The sequence below is a fragment of the Thermobia domestica genome, chromosome 2, assembly GCF_964235325.1.
Source record: "Thermobia domestica chromosome 2, izTheDome1.hap1.1, whole genome shotgun sequence".
In the NCBI taxonomy this organism is placed as follows: Eukaryota; Metazoa; Arthropoda; class Insecta; order Zygentoma; family Lepismatidae; genus Thermobia; species Thermobia domestica.
Genome location: NC_137455.1, coordinates 388,192,314 through 388,209,314, shown reverse-complemented (window position 1 = coordinate 388,209,314; position 17,001 = coordinate 388,192,314). Strand labels below are relative to the sequence as shown.

The 17,001-nt window shown below is 36.4% G+C and overlaps 1 protein-coding gene across 1 annotated transcript in view; it reads right to left on the bottom strand.

Moving 5' to 3' along the window:
- The window catches only part of Droj2 (DnaJ heat shock protein family (Hsp40) member A4-like), a 55,778-nt gene extending 39,552 nt beyond the window's left edge, over positions 1-16,226 (bottom strand). The window contains exon 1 of the mRNA XM_081749517.1: positions 16,043-16,226. The gene's annotated coding sequence lies outside the window, so the exon portion shown is untranslated. The remainder of the gene's footprint in view (positions 1-16,042) is intronic.
- Between the last annotated feature and the right edge of the window lie 775 nt (positions 16,227-17,001).

The following is a 17,001-nucleotide window of genomic DNA, read 5'->3' as shown; positions in this document are numbered from 1 at the left end:
ATATTCTGAAATTAGATAATAAATTTATAGGTCTACTGTTAGCAAAACATATACTCGGAAACACCGGATTAGGAAAATTTCTTCAACACGTTTTTGCAACATTTTGCTTTCATTAGTACCCATTCTTTACGAAATGAAACTTTGTGGAATTACATTATCGATAGCTTCCCTGCACTCTAGAAATCAAAACTTGATGGGATAATCTCCCATAATTTTACATCCAAGTTTTAATACAAAAATATTCTGGTACGTTCTAAGATTTTCCAACAGATACTATCCCCTCTCCTTGCCCCATTTGCAATAGTCTGACGTCTTTAAGTGATTGTAACATATTCTATTTCCTTAGCAAACAAGACTGGGAATCTGTTTCCAGCAATGGAATAGCAGATCGATGCTGCGCTAACATATATGAAGGTAGTTTCCTGGCATTCCATGCAAAAGAAAATGCGAGAAATAACCTTTCGGCCCATTAATAACTGTACGAGTCGCCACTGCAGCGACATGCTGCGGAAAATAATGCACATTCAGATTCGTGAGCGACGCAAAGTTCGTACACACAATATTAGTAATTACATCGCACGGATGATGGGTTCCGTGACGAACTCGGAAAACTGGTGAACAGTATGGAATCCAATATCTACCTCGTTTATTGTTCACTTTAGAATTGTAAACGCATTATGCAACTGACAAGCCATACTAACCAGCAGTTATGGGGCGTTTACTCTTAAGTCAACTTGTGGTCGATTCAGTTGAAATTAGGTCACTCTCTACTCGGTCGACTGTGTAAACAAGACATCGACTGAATCGCCTGCTGGTCGAAAGCAACTAATCGACTGGCAACTGAATTGAAATACGTTCTATTTTCTGGGGTCGATTCGATCAGATTGCCCAGCGAAGACGACTGAGTTGCCTAGTGTGAACACCTAATTCCATCAAGTTTTCAGTGGAAAGGAAAAGTGGCTTGGAAATGGACCGTTTCGGTACAGTTGAGAATATCTTACCTTTAGAATATGAAAAAAAAATGAATGCTTAAGGAATACAAAAAATGCTCTTTACAGGAATATTGCTGCTAGAGAAAGCACTATTCATAAAAAAATATTAAGAAAAGGCACACATCCGTTTACGATCTATTAATTTAATGCATGGATAAATTTATTTCCTAAGAGTATATAAAATAGTACACAACAACAAAATATTAGCAAATAGTCACAAAATGAAAAAATAAAGTCCCCAAATTTCCAAAAATAAATTAAATACTCCAGATTTCAATAGTTGGTTCTCCTTCTCGTAACTGCGTAGATTGGCTTTCAAATTCAGAAGTTGCAGAAAAATATGGAATTCGCGTAACTTTCAAAATCTATTAGAAGTATAGAAAAGTATTTAAGTGAATATAAAATTTTTATTTCACAAGTGGAAAACTGCATTCAAGAATTTATGAAGTGACTTGCGATTGTCAACAAACGAACAAAGATACTACAACGAAAGATGCCAAAGAAGAGAATACAGGTGGTACTGAGTTTAAACGACTCAAAACACACTATCAATGATCACTCTTGTCAAAAATTTCCATTTTATTACGGATCACGGAACCAAATTAAATTTATCTAAAGACTGACCTGACAAACAGTGGATTGCATCATAAATTATAAATAAAACTAAGCCCTTGATGGTAGCAATAACCACATGTATTAAAATATTTTTGTGTTTAACAGAAATAGTGTTATCACATCTCAAACGGCACGCAGTAACATTTTTAAAGTTTATTACGCTAACTCGTGAGAAACATTATACAGTAAGTTCCGTAATTGTGGCAATAACTAAGTATCATTGATATATGGTAGCTGGCAACAGTGAAAACAGACAAAACTACAAGAACATTTTCATAGTAGTGGTTTACGAGTTTCCCAAATTTAGATACAAATTCTTGATATAGTATGTTCGCTACCTCGTATACAGTTGCTGTCCGATGCCGACACACCGCGCGTGGTGAAAGATGTCACCAAACTCAGTATGGAGGCTTATTTATGGTTGGTCGAAAGAAAGTGGGTGAGGGTGACAGATCTGTAGTTGCCACATTTTCATTTTTGTATTATTTCTAGAGGCCTTAAAAAAAACTACATTAAAATATAATACCTAAGAATTTTGTATACGAGGAAACGCTTGCAAAACATATATATAAAGTGGTTAGCAAGAGATGATAATTATCATTATTTAAGTATTACGTTTGTCCTGCAGGTTACCTGAGTAGGTTTTAAATACCCCACCTTTTTTTAACTACTGAATCCCTAATGACTTGCAATTGGAATTGTGCAGACCAGGAAATAAACCTTCATAATTATGACAAAAACACAGTAACATGAATTCACACATATGTTCATTACTAATTTATATTTCGTCCAAATGCTACTGGAACTTCTTTATTTTATATTTTTTTCACTAGTCCCTAGAATTTTGCCTTGCGTTGCTTTAATTCTACGGGGTGTTTCACCCAAAACTCTGTGATTTCTAGCGGCTACAAAATTTATTTGAATAATAGTATAGTAACATATATATATATATATATATATATATATATATATATATATATATATATATATATATATATATATATATATGTAAATACACAGCAAACAAAGTATAAATTTTATTTTACAATGTTTTGTTTTTGATTCAGATTGCATAGTCCAGTAGAATAATGGCGGACAGTAGACTTACGTTATAGCAGATCTCATTTGTGACTTGGTTCATTGAATCACGCTCCCTTGTTGGTATTTAACGATTCTGACTAGAGAATCATTGTGCATGGGCACCATCCACCAAGTCCATATGACGTTACGTTGATTAGTTCAATAAGACTGGTAATGTTAGAGGACTTCAAAGAAGGAGATCCAGACCAACTGTGCCTACAGAACAGCGTATTGCAGTAGTGCAAGCATCTGTTATGAACAGCCCGACTAAAAAAATCTCTGCGACGTTTGTCAGCAGAAAACGCAATATCCGTAACATCTTGTTGGCGAAAAGACCTGCAAATGTTCCCCTATGAAATGCAGATGCTTCAAAAATTAATAGACATTGCAAAAAAAAGGCGTCTGCATTTTGCAAATCAGTTCAGTGTGTTAATTGCTGATGACCCCGACATTATTGAAAAGTTGTGGTGTACAGACCAAGCTTACTTTTGTCAGCTGAAGTATTTGGTCTAGGAATTAATTCGTGCGGGTGGACAAGAGATGGCGCAACGAACGGAGCGTCCCACAGTTCCGTGTATCCACACATGTGTTGCAAACCCCTGTCATCGCGTATCGTTCGTAGTATAGGGCAGTGGATTAAAGCGTCAACAACACCAGTTTGTAGTTAAGTGAACATGGCGCAATTTGTGCCTGATAAAGTGTTTTTGCGGGGTGTCCTGCTGCATTACTTTAACATGCAGAAAAGTGCGACTGAAAGTCATCGTATTTTGGTGGAAGTGTGTGGTGACCATGCTCTAGCTGAGCGAACGTGTCAGAAGTGGTTTGCACGGTTTAGAAGTGGTGATTTCGGCTTGGCAGACCAAGAGCGAGCTGGACAGCCAAAAAAATTTCAAGACGAAGAATTGACAGCATTGCTCGAGCAGGATTCGTGTCAAACGCAGGAACAACTTGCAGCAGCATTAGGCGTTGATCAAACAACAGTCTCCAAACGCTTGAAAGCCATGGGAATGATTCAAAAGATGCCACATTGGGTTCCACATGAATTGAAAGACAGAGACGTTGAAAGACGAAAAACCATTTGCGAATTGCTGCTTCAACGACAGAGCAGAAAGGGGTTTCTGCATCGAATTATTACGGGTGATGAGAAGTGGATCCATTACGAGAACCCTAAACGAAAAAAGGCCTGGGTGAAACCAGGTGAACCAGGTCCATCACAACCAAAACGAGATATTCACTGTGCAAAGGTTATGCTGTGCATATGGTGGGATATGAAAGGTGTGGTGTACTATGAGCTGCTGCAACCGCGTGAAACTATGAATGGAGAACGTTATCGACGACAATTAATGCGTTTGAAGCAAGCTCTGGCCAGAACACGACCAGAATGGGAGAACAGACATGATAAACTTATTGTTTAACATGATAACGCTCGCCCACATGTCGCAAAACCGGTCAAAACCTATTTAGAAAATGTCGGATGGGAAGTTTTACCCCACCCGCCGTATTCACCAGACGTTGCTCCTTCGGACTACTACTTGTTCGATTGCATGAACAACGATTTGATTGGACAGCGGTTTACTTCTTCAGAAGATATCGAAACATGGGTCTCTGGATCGCTTCCAAGGATGAGGACTTCTTTCGCCACGGAATCCGTACATTGCCTGACAGATGGGCGAAAGTGGTGGCTAGCGATGGACAATATTTTTCTTAAGGTATTTATGTATTTTGTGTTTGTACTACAGCTTCAATGTGTGCGTACCAACCTCACGAATTAATTCCTAGACCAAATAAACAAACAAAAAATGTAAGATTTTGGAGAACAGAAAATCCGCATGCAATGGTAGACTTGCCTCTGCATTCGGAAAAGGTTTTGGTTTGGTATGCTGTATCAAAACGTGACGTAGTTGGTCCTTTCTTCTTTGACAGCTATGCCACATCAGAAAAACTCAGCGGTCAACATAATTGAATCAAATATAGTAACATCTGTTAATCTGACCAGATTTTTCTGGAATTTGCATTTTTCTCCATAAGACAAATTATGTATTAATTTTATTCCTCCAGTTATCTAGCTTGAAATTTAGCTGCACTAGCACTGCTAATCTTGTGTTCATTTACTTCTATGCTCAAAATATTCAAGTGCCGTGGTTTTACAGGTCAATGAACCCAAAGGAGGTGGAGAAACTCGTCCACTGAAAATATTTTCTACAAATATACAGGAGGCGATGGTATTGACTTTTTTTATGTCTATTGTCGGAACGAAGAGATCATCGCCATTAGGATTTCCCATAAGTATTCTCCACCGCAGAAAGTTTAGCAGTCCAGATGCAATTATTGAGCTGGAATGCTGTTTTCAAGTCTTCGAGGTATTTTCATTTCGGATAACTTGCAAGGAATATACAGAATGACGTTAAATTCGTTATACGAAAGCAGAAGTGATTCCTGAGAGTAAAACAAACAAATAAGTTTCAATAAACATAGGGCGAAAACCCCATCGTTTACGTGTTATACGCTGCCGAAAACATGAAAAAAATGAATTCTAAAGGTCCATAGCTCCAAAACTATGGGATCGACTGTAGTCGGGTCAAGACTTCACTTAGGAACCAGTATGTGCTCTATCCAAAAATACATGTTTTAGAATCCTAAGGTACTCACGCAACAATTTTTATGGAGGTAGTTAGAGAGTACAGCATATCATAGGCCCGTAGTCAAACTTCCTCTATGAAAATTGTTGTGGAAGCACCTCAGGATTCTGAAACACGCATTTTTGGATGGGGCACATACTAGTTCCTAAGTGAAGTCTTGACCCGACTACAGTCGATCCCATAGTTTTGGAGCTATGAACCTTTAAAATCCATTCTTTCAAGTTTTTGGCAGCCTATAACACGGGGTTTTCGCCCTATGTTTATTGGAACTTTTTTGTTTGTTTTACTCTCAGGAATCACTCCTCTGCTTTTGTACAACGAATTTAGCGCCATACTGTATATATAATTCAAATACACGGCGTCTGCGACCACAAAGTCCCCTTGGCGCGAGAGCTCCATCGAATCAGGGATCCCATGCACCAGAGGTGAGCGCTCCACCACTTAACCATTATGCCTCCCAATATAGAATTACACCTGCAGAACAAGTATTTCACAATGATTCGAGTAATTTCTTGAACTGACAATATTATCTGAATTTGTCCGAAGCGGGAGGCATTAAACTATTGTGCTGCCAAAATGTCTTGAGCCGTGGCAAAAATGCGAACTCAAGCTCACACCCTCACACACCTACGCGTTGAGCCAATAAGGGTTGAGCTGTTGCTAAGCGAGAGAAAGCGAGTGGAATTCTTTCAGCCGATAGCAGCGCTTGCAACGGAAGACTAGGAATTAAGTCAATGTAGCATATCTATAATTAATGTGTCGTAAGCCTTTCCAAGTTTATCATCATGTTGAAATTACATTAAAAAAAAATAGAAACTAAGATAAATGTTTATTATAAGCGCAATGTACTGCACAGAATGTATACAAGCTGACATGTAGGTAATAATTAGTTACTGCATTAGAAATTCGTACATTACAACCTAATATTTTTGCTTCACAATATGGAAATAAGTTATTTTTTTTTACCGATTTTCAATGGAATTGCTGATGGTCAACGAATGATAATACGATTTTATAGCTGATCTTGATAGTATCAATAAACATCTTACTTCCACATAAAAATAGTATGCAGGAGGCTAAATTCATTGTGTTACCACGAGGAAAACTAAGAACATATATACATGGTAATTCAAAATTAATGGCACAAAAATTTACCTAGAACTGCTATAATTTATTCTATAAATACCACTCGAACATGTGAAAAGCAAAGTAAGGTTTATTTAGCAACACTGAAGAAATCGCCGTTGCTCATAAGTAGCGCTACTATGCAATTTTAAAACCAAGAACAACAAACGAACAAATGAGAAGCAATGAGCTTAGATCTGAAATATACTGTATATACATATAATTACAATAGTAAAGTCAAGACACTTGACTATGCTATTTGTGACGGAGGTTCAGATCTAATTAGAAAAAACAAGATAGGCCTAACTTCTTCCAGAATAAACTTATCCTATTATCTTACGGAGTGATGGTATGTAATTTAACCTTTTAATTACGGAGCCTTTTTAAAAAATAAAGCCTGGGATACGGCGCCAATTTCTGTAGTTGCCTAGTATGTCTCCTGAATAAAACACATGCAAGTGTATATATGTGATACCCAGAAAGTTAAAAAACAATTAGGTTTAGTGGGCAAACTGCAAGATATCTATAAATAGTTACTTCGTATCCCAAGCCTTATTTTTAGGTAACTAAATATAGTTACTTCGTGTCCTAAAGGTTAAAGCAATAAAAAGAAAATTTGGTCAACAATCATTCACAGGAACTGTATAGCTAATCAGTTATATCTGATGAAAAATCTTGCACTTTCAAAATGAAAATACTTAGCTCTTAATTACATAACGATGATTCTGTTAAATTACGAAGTATTTCAATACGCATCTTTTCTACCCGGTACCTGTACTTTTCTTTATAAAGAAACAAGTACAGTTTAATTTTTTACAAAATACTCCCTAAAGCTTCTATTAGTAATTATACATCCGGGATATTTTATGCTGCACATGAAAACGTCTTTTCCATGACTTGCCGGAAACTGCGTTCAAAGTAGCCCGCATAGAACACAGCAGGGGGTGCGTCCGCAGAAAGCAGGCCGTATCGATGGTATGTGCGTGAATAAAGGTAGTGGGAAAACATAGCCTTACTATGTCTCACACCTTTGGCAGACTTATCGTTGGAAGTTAACTTCTTGATCCGACTATGACGCATGATTTTGTATGCCTTTCCATAGAATTTTTCTTTTAACTTTTGAACCACAGTGGAACAGGTTGATACCTGGTCTGTCGAGCTTAACACCCGCCATTTTGAATCCAAGGTGTTGGCAACACGCGTACTTCCGTTATTCATCCCCGGGTTGATTCAAATTATCTTTGTGCAGTTACTATAGCATACGGACTCCGTACGAATACAATAAAACCTAATGAGGCGTGCAAAAAACGCTCCGCAGTGAATGTATACACCTGCTACTGTGAGAAAAGAATTGAAACATTAACCTCTCTCCTTATTGTGTATGTTATATTATCATGGTGTCTAGCAAATTTCTCTCAGCAAATTCCCGACTTTTTCCAGACTTTTCCCGACCATTTCCAAATTTTTCCCGACTCATTCTAAAAAAAAATGTTTTCGTAAAATTAGGAAAGGTTGAATGTAATGAAAAAGTGTACAAGTTCTTACCTGATTATAGAATGTCTTCTTCATATATGCAATGAAACAATCTAATCATGCAATTTTTTGATCTCTTCCTCTATGGTAGCAACCTGTTCTGACAACTGATTTACGATTTTCTGTTTCTTTGCTTCAAGTTCCTTTCGTCTCTGTTCTGCTCTTCTTTTTTCAGCGCCCCTGCGATCTTTTTCTGACATCACTTTTCTGCGGTGTTCTTCGGCTTCCTTGAATCTCGCGTATGCGTTTCTCATTGATAGAATCATCTGCTTTGGGATAGGAAGGGCTTGTATGCCACCAGCCTCATTGACAGCATCATACACTACACGCTGCGCCCCTAAAGAATCCTCTGACAAATTTTCTACTACTATTTCCCTGTTTACCGAAAAAAACCCTTTCTAATGCTGCATTACCGTGGGAAAGAATTAGGCATATCTTTACTATTTTGCACAGATATACATCATTTGGTGGTAACACACTCATCCAGAAGTCATCAAGTCTGTGTTCATTTCTTTTGTACGACTCCATTTTCTCCCGCACATGTGTCTGACCTACTAGAGCATTGTATTCTGTCTGCCTTTTCTGCATCAAACGCTGAGACAATATTACTCTGCACTAAAATTTCGAACATTGCTCTCATTTGTTTAACAGCTTCTTCCTGTGAGTGACCAACGGTTAAGGGATTAAGAAATGTCAGCGCTTTTGTAAGGGAATATTTTAGCGGGGACCTCTCCTGCAGCTTGGACACGAAATGTTGATAACATTTAGGTACTTGCTTTCGGAAACACAACATTTCCTTTTCACTAACTTCTGTACATCTCCTCAGTGCTGACCTAGTTGCATACCCAAGGTCAATTTCCTTGATACGAATTAAATTAATGTAAGTTTTCACTTTTCTCCATAACATCGATAGCATTGATACTCTTCCTGTCCATTATCATCATCATCATCATTATTATTATTATTATTATTATTATTATTATTATTATTAACGAAGCGAGACATCAATACTTTGAATTACTGAGTAAGGCTACCATGCAAAAATGGAGTCATTAGAGTGTCTGACTGATATTCAGTCAGGAAAGGCTCACAGTCATCAGCAAGAGATTGAAAAAAAACGCTACTTTTGCATAGAGCAACTTGTCGTTCAAATTTCTAGCTACTATTCTGAAACTGTTACAATTGGGTTCTTTGTCTGTTCTTAGGTTAGGAAAACTGTCTTTAGGTTACGAAAACTTTGCTTAGGTCTTTTGTTGTTGTTGTTGTTGTTGTTGTAATAGTTGGTAAAATAAACTTATTTATGACGGTAGGAATGTTGAATACTCAAAACTGACACGCCTGTAATTCATGGCAAAGTAAGAAATGGCATGTGGTTTGCCGTGACACTAAAACAACTAGCCTTTAAATTGTTGAATTATTTACGAAATCATTGCCCAGGTAAACTTACCTGTACCTGAAAAACAATCCAACATTTAATTTATACTAAATATTATATACGCATAGTACGATGCAACGCCCAATTAACCACCCGTTACTCTTGAAACGCAAAAACCTTTCTGCTGTCAGCAAACACTGTTGCCAACCACTCACTCACCACTCTTCTTCCCCCAGCACCACAGCGGGAGACAAACCGCGCGCCTCACATAAATTGCAGAAAATCCACGGTGTACGAGATGCAACGCGTACCACATGACCGCTTCTACATAGAAAATAGAAAAACTGTTGAGATGGATCGCGATGTATTTAGGAACACTTTAAAAAAATACGATGTAAACGTACTACATCGCGATGCATTTAGGAACGCGAGATTTATCGGAGTCGCTCCGACAAGCGTCAGCATCATTTCCAACATGTAGAATTTAATTCCATTTTTCCCGACTTTTTTTCGCAAATTCCAGACAAATCCCCGAATTCCCGACCATTTTTTAAATTTAAGACAAATTCCCGACTTTCCCGATTTTCCCGACTGCTAGACACCCTGTATTATGCAAATCTATTACACATACAGGATTGAACTATAATAATTTTCAACTCACTCCAGACACTGTACAACAAAGACAGTTCGCATTACATCTTAACCAGTTGATGAACTCAAAGGTCGGTCAGTTTTGTTGAGTGTCGAGCAATATGTATGTATTACAATGTTAACAATGAGTCAAACACGTGCTCCATGCGTGTGATAAGTATACAGAATATATGAAAAATTGGTCAACAGTATTCGCTGTACAATATGAAGATCGGCTAAATCTAAAGTATCCGGTGCGCTGTGACACACAAGGTGCACACAATTTATCGATCACTAATCTCAACTTCGAGTGTTCGCAAAACTGTAGGAGGATTGACCTGTGCCTTTAAGCTATAACCATTTTCAACATTTATTGTAGTGGATTGTTCCTATGTATCTCTACCCAGTGATGAAAATTTTCCGATTTATAAAAACATACTCTACTTATTCCTACATCCTTGTATAGCCGTGATGTGAGGTGGAAAATTTTCTTCTATACTTTCTCGGAAAATTTTTCGTTCTTAACAAATATCAGTAATCAAGTAACAGTTCCTCAGTATTCATGAAATTGACTGAATTTATGTATAGAAATGTTAAAAATTGAAAGATCATTTAAAGAATCTGAAACTTTTCATGGCTCAGACAATTTTCTGTACTATGTAGGAACAAGTGAAACAATTTTTCATGAATCGAAGAATTGTCTGTCCTGTACAGCGATGAAATTTTTTCCGGAAAATTTTCCGATTTATAAAAACATACTCTACTTACTTATTCCTATATCGTTGTTTAGCCGTGATGTGAGGTGGAAAATTTTCTTCTATACTTTTCCGGAAAATTTTCCGTTCTTAACAAATATCAGTGATCAAGTAACAGTTCCTCACTATTCATAAAATTGATTGAAATCATGTATAAAAATGTTAAAAATTGAAAGATCGTTTAAAGAATCTGAAAATTTTCATGGCTCAGACAATTTTCAGTACTATGTAGGAACGAGTGAAACAATGCTTCATAAATCGAAATATTTTGTGTCTTGCAAAAATTGAAGAACTTTTTATGAGTCGGAAAATTTTCATCATTTGGATCAAAAAGTAAAACAACTTTTTGTAAATCGGAAAGTTTTATTGCTCTGAAAAACAAATGTAAGGAATTTTCATGAATCAGAAAATTTTCAACACGATGTAGAAACAAGTGAAAATACTTTTCATAATCCCGACAGTTTTGGATATTATGTATAGTGATGTTAGGTGGAAAATTTTCCACTATAACTGCACATTGAGATAGACAATTCCTGTAGAGGAAAATTAGACAGCAACAATTTATAATTTTCCAATTGATTACGGGAACCAGAAAATTTTCTAATATTTCAAATTGGGAAGTAAAAATTTATATAGTGTTTTTCTCTACTTCTTTAATTTTTCCATATAAGACAGAAAATATTTCGATTCAGCAAAAATTTTTTAACTTGTTCCAACATAGTACTGAAAATTGTCTGAGCCATGAAACTTTTCAGATTCTTTAAACGATCTTTCACTTTCTTACATTTCTGTACATGAATTCAACCATTTTATGATTGCTGAAGAATTATTACTTGATTACTGATAGTTTTTTAGAACGGAAAATTTTCCGGAAAAATATAGCGGAAAATTTTCCACCTCACATCACTATCTCTACCACAACCCACTGCGGCGCGACTTTTTGAAGAAAGAAAAAAATGTGATAGTCAAGGCTGTTTTATTGCATATAAAGTTGTTCCACTATCCTCGTTTATTCATATACCTATCGTCACTGACACGCCTGCTCCCTACGGACGCACCCACTCGCTTTCGCTCGGGAGCTTCTGCTGTGCTCCTGCCCTGACTCTGTACGGTAGAATTTGTGCTTTTTAATGGCTACCTAAGTGTTTCATACATTGCATATTTTATACCTCATATTCATACGCTGTACTCTTATACTCTGCTCCCCTAAAAGTCAATCTTCACCAATTAATGTAAACCCTTCCTTAATAAAAACTTGGCTAATATGAATATTCATATTTCATGAACTCACTTGTGTGATAACATTTTTCGTATGACCTTTGTAATTTTTAATGTCCCAGGGATATGTAGTTGATGGGAGGCTTCTTTGAAACAGAATACTGTAGTAGGGTCTATACACATCTTGAGAATAAATTGTGTTCATATCGCCATACAAGGAAATGGGGAAAGCAAGGAGTAGGAACAACACAACTGATCAATAATTTCAATAACAGAAAAAACAAGACATTAAAAGAGGAAGTTGGAAGATCGAAAATACGTGGAAAAATATTTACAAGATCAAATCTTAAAAATCATCAGTCCCAGGATCTGCCACAACAGAATATTTACGAATTAAGAGCCGGAAAGTAGGTTCAGGAATACGAAAAACACGTAAAGTTTACAAGAAAAGAAGAGATGAATTTATTATTTTTCATGAAATTCATGCTAACCAAAGAAGTGTAATCTGTTATTTTCATGTGTTTGAAGTTGTATGTTGTTGGTACTATTTGGAGTGGAGGCATGTTGATGTCAGACAATGGTATAGGAAATCCCTGCATTCAAAGGAGTCGAATGTAACATTTCGAGTGTGAGCGAAGCAAAAGTTATTGCGCTATATGAAGCGTCACAGATTAAAATTTTGCAGTGTGGCAAACGTAGGACAATATTGAAAATAAAAAAATGGAGGAACAGCCACGTTTTCAAATGTGAACATCGTATTCATGGTGTGAAATGTCACAGGCAAAAGGTGACAGTGAAAGGACCTTTTACGGGGACACAAAGTTGTCGAAAAGATACCTCGTTTTCGCGTATGCCTGCTATCGTTGACGTGTCTCCTCCGTACGAAAGTACCCTTTCGCTTTCACTCGCCCCCTCCTGCGGCTATGCTCTAAATGATACATAGCATTCGTGCTTTCAGTGGCCACCTAGCAGGTTTGGAAAAAAAAATGTTTTTTATTGGAAAAAAAAAAAAACGGCTTCTTAGGTTTAAACCAGGCTTTTCTTTGTTTAAATAATTTGCTCTATGTATTTGTATCACATATGGATAGAAGTAAGTTTGTTTCACCTTGGTGTTATTATGCAACAATCGGGTTATGCTGGAAGGGGTCACATAAGCTTAAACAGGAATCCAAACAGCTTCTCGGCTTACAACCGAGTTAAATTGTCCTCCATTTAAACTTGAAACCGGGACTAATTGGCAACAAATGTGATACGTCAGCCGACTCACGCACGAAGTACTCCTGACAAAAATACGTTGTACTGATGTTTCCATACTTGTTAATATAATTGTCGGGAGTCATTTCAGGACAAAAATATAAACAATTGCACAAGTAAAATCATTATACAGAATTACACATCGACAATTTCAAAGTACTGCAGAGTACAGAAGAACTAATTTAGTCCAAGTTAGTTTACTACGGCTTTTATTAACCCAAGTAAAAGAAATAAAACGACTTAATTGGAATATCAGTAAGAAAAGTGAATAAAGATACGAATAATTTGAGTCCACTTTGGCTTTGTACCATTTATACATAAATAGATAAACATTTGGTCTTGTAGTATAATCTGAGTAATGAATGGGGAATTTAGGTCTGAAAATAAAATGAATAATATACGGGACTGAAACATGATAACCAGGGTTGGCTGGTTTAAACCAGCTGGTTTTTTTCAAAAAAACCAATTGGTTTAAACCAAAAAACGAAAATTGTTCGTAAAAGTGTAAGTGTTAGTAAAATCTTGAACAGACATTTGTGGGTTATCACGTTTCACTCCCGTATATTATTCGTATTATATCCAGACATAAATTTCCCATTGGTTATAGTTAAGTAGCCGTACTTCCCATTTAGGGAAGAACGAGAAACGCCATACTTTCTGGAATTATTCATTGACTATCTAGGATGTTAAAAAGTAGGTAATAGACTGAGTTCTTGCCCTTGTACATAGAGTGTTTAGGTAGTGCAACAGTGAGATGTATCCTCGTGCACGGGAAATGAGAAGTAGCTGTTCTTAACTATTACCTTCCCATTCATTACTCAAAAAGATTATACTACAAAAGCAACTTTTTTATCTGTTTATAAGTGATTTTTTTGTAGTTATTATTGTTATGTAATTGCAATCAAAGAAAAATTCTAAATATTGTTTTGTTTCAATGTTTACTTCATGTTTACCGGAGAATACATCATAAACTTTCTTCACTTTCACTCATTCCTCCACACAAACTTAAATAAATTCTCCAATTTTGACCCGGTAAATTTCCTAAAATTGGACCGGCGATACGGCACTTGACCCGCCTGAAAATACTGGATGTATTCTCCGGCACAAGTCAATAATAATAATAGTTATAAGCAGTAATACAACGTTGAAAACAGGTTCATTTATGTCTAAGCCCGGGCCGTTATCTGTGGAAGATAAGCGAAATTAAAGCAACAAATGTTTGTATGGAGTGACTACACTACACTGTTTCCCTTATTTTCACGGGAACATCATTGAACATATATAATCATTAATTTAGCGTTACGCGATACCGTGTAGGGAACATGACTAATTATATATCCAAGAGAATAATCCAGAGAGAAGTGGTAAAATGAAGAAACAGAAGATAAAAGAAGACAAAGGAAGAAATGGATAATGTGCTTGTTTGTGCGCTTGATAAAATGTAAGAAAGCGAAAGTTGTGTTTATTTATAAGCAGTTATAAACGGGTTAAATTCCAAAGTTGGGCGTCCGTTTCCAGCAAAATTTTTAAAATTTACAGGAAAGATATGGATAATTTGATCCTTTGTGTGCTTGATAATATATAAGAATCTCGAAAAATCTGTTTATTTGTTATATATAAGCGGTTATAAACATGGGACTATACGGCGAGCGGAGGGAACTACTTGGCGCAAGGTAACCGAACAGTTGCATTGTGGGAAAGAAACGAGCATTTATGTTATCAACATGGCGAATGTGCAAGGGCAATGAACTAGCAGTTTTAACATTTGTGAAGCAATACGTTGATAACGAGCAAACTCTTTTAAAAGTTTGTGAAGAGCACGGATTAATGAACCTAATAACAAATTGCAGAAAGTGTGGAAAGGAGATAACAGCGAAAAAACTTGACGAAAGCGGACGCCCAATTTCGGAATAAATGCCGTTATAAACATTAAACTATTTGGCAAGCAGAGGGAACTACTTCACAAAAGATTACAGCATGGTTGAATTGAGAAAGTAACAAGGATTTGTATTCTGAACATGGCTGTAGGTGTACAGAGACGCTCTAGTTAGTATTCTTACGCACAGACGAGAAATTACATTCTTTTACTTTTAACAAAATGGGTTTAAACTTCCCTAAGCTGATCCGGTTCTACTCTACCCTGCTTACCCTTACCTTACTTTAGTCTATCTTACCCTATTCTATTATACGCTTTTAAGGTGGTTCTAAAAACTGATATTTTATTATCGTACCTGTTACGCTTTTTGTCGAAAGACCAACTTCGGAATAAATGTCCAAATTTCCAGTAGAGCCCTTTCTACTTGAGGCGAAACACAATGGCTGTGGCAGTGTTTCAGAACACAATTGAGTTATAAAGAAACTAATCAACCTGGCAATACTAACCCGCCTTCACTCGGTTTTGCTAGTCACTGCTATGTGTACTGAATATTAAGCTTTGATAAAATAAGAATCGAGCCAGGCTACCCACCTTCGCTTATATTTGTGGACCAGGATTTTAGAACCGTCCCAATGCCTGTTTACAAAATTTACATGTTAGCAATAAAGAGCAATACATAGCAATTTTCTCTTGTCCGTGCTACTTGTGCTTTTAATACAGTGACAATCAGAATTTTAAGTTTTTACTTTCATATTCAAATTTCTTATTTAAAATTTTTCCATCACTCTTCCGACCAAACATTTCGCTGCCAGTATTGACCAAACAATGGAAACACTACAGCTGACAATCGTACTCCATAACCTTCAGTTAAAACTTTAGAATAACTGATATTTTGTGACCTTGGCCCATTACTATATTAATTTTAATGTAATAGAAAGAAGTAAACTTACCAACAAAATGATTTACTAGAAACAAGTTAACTCCTGTATTTATAGCTCAGCCCCGAAAGTTCCACTCAGACTAACTACCAGCAATACACTCAGTCTAATTTCACGACGAATGGTAACCAACCCAAACCGTGACTTTGTTCTCGAATTTTCCCAATGTATGCTGTACTACCCGGAATGTTCTGACTGAAATGACGTCATCAAACACATCTATACCATAGCAAGTAAATCTGCAGTACACCTGCTAATTATATCCCTGTCTGTGCATAAATATTTTAAATCAAGAAATTTGTCATCATAGTTCAAGAGAAAATATTCACTGTAATATTTATAATCAAAACTAGGCTCAATCGTTTGTATTCGATCAATGTTCTGAAATTCTTGTCTTTGCTACCAACTGGAAGAAAAAAGGTAAAACCATACAGATGTTAGCTTGATGATAAAGTAAAAAAAATCGTAGCTATAAATCATTTTTTAAAAATGGTAACAAATGCAATGTGCGTTAAGAGCTCTTGCTGTAGAAAACTGGGGAGGATAGTTTATTCTGAAATATCAACGTCGTATCGTAGGCTCTTCGCTATCCTCACACTACTTATAAAAAAATCGTGATAACTTCAAAACAATGAAAAATATAGAAAATTAAAAAAGTAATCCCAATAGTACCTACAAAATTCCATTAAATAAAATAATAACGATTTCCAAATCTTCTCTTATTGACCAGAAATTTAGTGCGCAATTAATGGAGATCATTCCGTAACGGTATGCGTAAATGCAAGGAAAAATTTGTGTTCCTACGATAATAGGCATTGCAGTTTAAATTCCTTGTTGCATTTTTTGCGTTAAGTTGCGATTTTCAAATTTTTCAAAGATCGACGTCTGAATTAGTCCATACGACTCGCGGTGATCTGAAAATCCAGCTTTGCACAAAGGGAATATCGGGGTTTACCACAGGCATGCCCACC